The sequence below is a fragment of the Gossypium hirsutum genome, chromosome A08, assembly GCF_007990345.1.
Source record: "Gossypium hirsutum isolate 1008001.06 chromosome A08, Gossypium_hirsutum_v2.1, whole genome shotgun sequence".
In the NCBI taxonomy this organism is placed as follows: domain Eukaryota; kingdom Viridiplantae; phylum Streptophyta; class Magnoliopsida; order Malvales; family Malvaceae; genus Gossypium; species Gossypium hirsutum.
In genome coordinates this window covers 115635249-115641248 of record NC_053431.1, presented here as the reverse complement: position 1 = coordinate 115641248, position 6000 = coordinate 115635249, and positions in this window count along the sequence as shown.

Genomic DNA, 6000 nt, shown 5'->3' with positions numbered 1-6000 from the left:
ATACACATTAAATACAAACCTTTCTCATGTCTCATAACATGATCAATACCATTTCATCGAACTTTCTCTATTTAATACTCAAATAGGTTCTGTACGTACCTATATCATCTCGTACGAACCTCTTTCTCAACCACATCATTTGTTGACCCGTTGAACCATTCAGAATAGAAATTGGATATTCAAGAATCTCAATCGATAAGTACAAATACCATGGCTCGTAGCCAAATCAAAGTAACTTATCCCGGAGTACCTATACCATGACCCATAGCTAAATCAAAGTAACTCTTCCCCGAAATACCTATACCATGGCCCATAGCCAAATCAAGGTATCGCTTGCACACGAAGTACCGATATCATGGCCTGAAGCCAACACAATAACCTAATGACATGTCATTGGCATCCTAAACTATTCCTAAGGTCCAACTGGAAAGTTACACTTGTCGATTTCATCATCGAACACATCCATAATATCGTATTCGCAATTCAACCATTATCCGTAATCTCATAATCACAGTTTATGCAATATCAAAGCATTTAACATATGTTTATAATGAAATTATCACATATGAACTTACTTCATATTTGGAACTAACGGATCGGATGGACTATTCGATAACCTTGCTTTTCCCCCAATTTAAATACGAATTCTTTCTTTCTTGATCTATATGTATTCAAAATTAACTCATTTAATCATGTATAAATACACATTTGGGAATTTTTGCATATTAGCCCCTAAACATTCACAATTATTCAATTTAGTCCCTATTTCACAATTACAAAAAATTCACACAATTCAATTTAACCCATGCTTGACCTGAATTTCACAGGGACCACTATCAGCCTAAAACTTTCATTTATTACACATTTCAACCACACAATTATCACATTTTACAAATTAATCCCTTTTTGACATTTTTGTCAAAAATCACTTTACAAAACATGAAAATCTATCATAAAAAATTCATATTACATCATCAAACACCAAAGAACACATAAACTCATCAATGGAAACTCTCAAAATCTTTAACAATTTTGAAATTAAAAGTACGAGTTTGCTAGAACACGAAGCAACGATTACAAAAACATAGAAATCATTAAAAACCGAGCTAAAATCATACCTTAATCAAGCTTAGAGTTGGCCGAATATCTCAAGCCCTAAATGAATTTCTTATTCCTCTTATTTTTGGTTCAAATTGATGATAATATGAACAAATTTTCTTTTGTTTTATTAATAATAACATTATTTATCAATTACCAAAATTAACCTTAATTATAAACATTTATAAACATATAATGGATGGCCATAATTGTCCACTTACACTACCAATGGTCTAATATCATCATAAGGACCTTTGGTTTAATAAATCATAGCAATTAAACACTTTTATCAAATAGAATCCAACTTTTTCATTTTACGCGAGTCTGTACTGAAACCACTTTTCTGATTTAGCTAAAATCGAGCTATTACAGAGTCTGTACTAAAATTGTGGCTATGCAACAATGAGTTACTCTGATTTTGCTGCTTTTCGCATATTAAACTAGTAGCTAAGCTGTGTTTCTATGAAAGTGTCAATGAACACTCTAAAGGTGTGCAGGGATGGATGGACACTAAATGTCCAAGTGGTGTGTTGGGATGGCCGAAGATGGTGTGTAGCGAATGGAAATAGAAATATTGCATCTAAATCTGATCTGAACCTTATTTAAACTGGAATTGAATATATGTACATATAAGTAACACCTTTGCTTCGAATCTGGATTGAATATGCTTCTATATCAAACCAAATCCCTGAATTGGAATTTATTTATAACCAACCATTGTTGAATTACATTCTTTTTACTCACTAAGTTCACAACTCACTCTTTTATTGATTAGCTTTCATGTGGTCCCCAATCTTGATCGGGTCGGCGTCGCGGGAGCTCGGTCAAACTTTTATGTTTTCTTTTAAGCATTACTATTAGGGATTTATGTTATATGATGTTATGGAATTTATGAAGAACATATGTTTTAAATTATTATCGCCACGAATGTTACGTAATGAATGGTTCAATTCAAATGTGTTATGATAGTATGAATTTCAGTATGGATGACATAACACTCCAAACCTGGTCTGGACATCTAGACTGAGTTTAGGGTGTTACAAAATTTAACAATTTGTGCATTAAAGTCCCTATAGCACAAAATCATCAATTGGCTTTATAATTTAGTCATTTTTCTACACTAAGCTTAAAATCTATCAAATTGGTCCCTACAACTTCAACCATTCAACAATGGTAAAATCCTCAAATTTTAATAATACCAAAAATTACAACATGGGTCAACTAGCTTGAATTACCAAGTTCTGAAAACATAAAAATTACAAGAAAATAACTAATTTGAGCTAACCAATGAAGTTTGAATACTTAGAAGCCCTTGTACTTCGTCCTTCTCCTCTTTTTTTTGTTCCGAAATTTTGTGAAATGAATAAGGAAATGTTTTGTTTCAGTATTCCACTACTTAGTTTTATGTTATTTTATTCAATTATGTTTTTTATATTTTATTTATTTATTTTAAATTAAATTTTTACAACATTTTAACAATTAAAACCATGTTACCATCCACTAGAAATAGAACATTGGTTTAATTGTTTTATAAGTCCCTTAGTCATGTTCTACCTTATAATTTAATAGCAATTCACACTTTTATCATTTACGTGATTTAGTCCCTGTACGCTATATAAGCCATAATTTAATAAAATTACCTAACCAAAATTTAATTCACTTCTATTATAACTCTGTAAATTATTTAATAAAAATATTTACGAGTCCAGTTTATAGAAATGGGGTCCCAAAATCACACTTTCTGACACCCCTAACTTTTGGCTCGTTACAACTAGTGTTGTTAATTGCTAGATATGGAAGGATCTTTAACTACCCATCCTCCTATGTTGGATAATGGGAACTATACCTATTAGAAGGAAACAATGAAAGCGTACATCAAGTTTATTAGTGAAAAAGCAGGATGCTCTGTACTCACTAGTTGGCAACCACTTATGATCTAAACAAATGCTTGAAAACCCCCCCTAAGTTTGAATTAGAATGGACTATTGAGGAAGAAAGACTTGATAATGCCAACATGAAAGCACTTTATGTTATTTTCTGCACTAATAACAATAAGAATGTAAAAGGATGCCAAAATGCACAATCGACAAGAAAGCATGTGACATCCTTGAAACGGTTCATGAAGGAACAAACACAATCAAGCAATCTAAGATGTATATGTTTACTACTAACTTTGAGACCCTGAGAATGTAAAATTCAGAAACCATTAGTGAATTCCATGTTAAACTTCATGATCTATCAAATTAGACATTTGCCCTTTGAGAAGAATATTCAAACTCCAAGTTGGTTAGAAAGGTGTTGAGTTCACTGCCTAAAAGGTTTGTCATCATAGTCATGGCTATCAATAAGGCCAAATATTTTGGAAGTCTAAGGATAGATAAACTAATATGATCTTTGCTAACTTTTGAAATGAAGTTAGATGAATCCAAAAAAGCAAAAGCAAATGTGAAAGGAGTATTGTTGGGCAAGTGCCAAATGAAGTATCTATTTTCGTCTCCACTGTAATTGAGGAACTTCAAGAACTAGTTGTTTTGCCCACACAGAACTTCAATAGAAATTTTGAGTAGTAGTTCAAAAGATTTAAGAACTTTGAGGCAACTAAAATCATTCCCAAAAATATATCCAAAGGTGTTCTCTTCAAAGAAAAGGCTGAGAAAGAGAAAAAGAAAGGAATACAATGTCATGAGTGTCATGGATTTGAACACATCTAGACAGAGTATGCTAACACACTAAAGAAAAAGAAGAAATTGTTTTGTACGACCTAGAGTGTTGTGATTCCACTAGCAACTCTAAGTCTGATGAACGTTAACTTTGTAACACGCCTTATTCAAGTCTAATTTTAAAATCAAGAAAGTGATCTCCATTCAATTACTTATACAAATTTTCAAATTCAACACATGTTTTAGGCTTTATTCGGGTTATGACACTTAAAACCATTTATGATGGACCTAATATGAAGTAAGAGCAATCTAAGGTCATTCAGAGGCCTTTTAAGGCTTAGAAACAACATTTTCTTTGAATTGGGCTATAACAGCCCATTTTTCTATGGTGTCAGAAATAGTGGTTTCGAGGTCACAAATTCAACGAGTAAGTTTGTAAATATTATTATTTAATATTTACGAGTTAAATATGGTTTTAAAAAGAGTTTTGATATGGTAATTTATGTTATATGAATGAGTCATTAAGTTCAAGTGTACGACCCTAAAGTCAAGTGGTTTTAAAAAATAAGGTATCAGGGCCTCGTTTCTATAAAACAAACTATAAATATTTATAAATATTTACAGAGTGCTATTAAGGTTTTATTAAAGTTTCATTAAGAAATTTTAATGTTTAAGGATGTAAAATTTGATCACTATTAGATTTAAATGATTAAATGGCTTAATGATTATAATTAGAAGGATTAAAATGGTAAATATACGATTTTTAATTAGTGGGACAATAATGGAGCATTAAATTTTTGTTTTATTCATGATTAAATGTTAAAATAATTAAAATATATAATAAAATAAAAGGTTAAAAAATAAAGAAAACATAATGTTTTCTTCTCCATTTGGTTGTTCATCACCAAATTCTCCATGGAAGCATACTCAAGGTTTGACCATGGTTAAGTCTTTGCATGGTAAGCTATTTCTCACTTGTTTCTAATAATTTTTATGTTTTTGAGATCGTTGCAACTATGTCTAGCTAGCCCGTACCTTTGTTTTTGAAAATGTAACACCCCTAACCCATTTCTGTAGCCGAACTAAGGTTAAAAGGCATTACTGGACATATCAGAACATTTTACATTCATTACACAAACATCATAGCATCATAGTCAAACATCAACGTAAAGTCCCTTTCTGAGGTCAACGAGGCCTTAAACATGCTCTAGAAAGTGGTCGGGACTAACTGAGTAGATACAAAATTTTTCAAAACTTAAACATTTTTCTAATATACAAAGGTCACATGCCCGTGTGATTAGGCCGTGTGCGTCACACAGCATTAGACATGCCTGTGTGTCTAGGCCATGGCAAAACAGGGCATACATATTGACTTTTCCACAAGGCCACAAGCCACGCTCGTGTGCCAGGCCGTGTAAAAATTAGGGAGGCTACTAACTTGGATCACACAGCAGACCACACGCCCATGTGGTAGCTCATGTGCCACACAAAATCGATAGACATGCCCGTGTGTCTAGGCCATGTCAAAACTGTAGTGTATATTGACTTTGAATTGTAGGGTACTCCAGGGGACACACGACCGTGTAACATAACCGTGTGTCGCACACGGCTGAGACACACGCCCGTGTCTCTGCCCGTGTAAGTTTTGGGTTTTCTTTATGTTATGTATTCATTATTCTTCTGAGATGTTTACCTTTTTAGTTATGAAATAAAACCCCTAAATACCTAAGGGGAATGAAACCTAAGACAGATCTTGTTATTATTATCTGAATTTTATGATAAATATTTGCCTTGTTCTTAATTATGCGTTCTTAATTTTTGTCTTGATATTCCAAGATATTGATTCAAGTTAAGCTCTTATTCAGAGGAGGAATAGACCCTGTCTAAGAGTACATTTGTAATAATTAAGCGGAGTTGATTGTGCACCTAGAGATAGGGTGACAAGATTTTGTCGGATTAGGGTGAAACCTAATAAGGGGATCCATAGATCGAGTTAACGCAAATTTAGGGAGTTAATTAGAAAGAGATTTCAATTATTCAACCTAGGGTTAGAAGTTGTTAGTCTCGAGAGGGATAATAATATAACTTAGGGATTTCTACAGATCAAGCCAAATGAATAAATCGTCTGATTCAAAGTCAAATAACAAGTGAAGTCTAGGTGGATTTTTCCTTAGGTATTGTCTTAATCAATCAAGTTTTTCAAAAAGTAATTCCCCAATTCTATTTTCTGTGAATTCTTAGT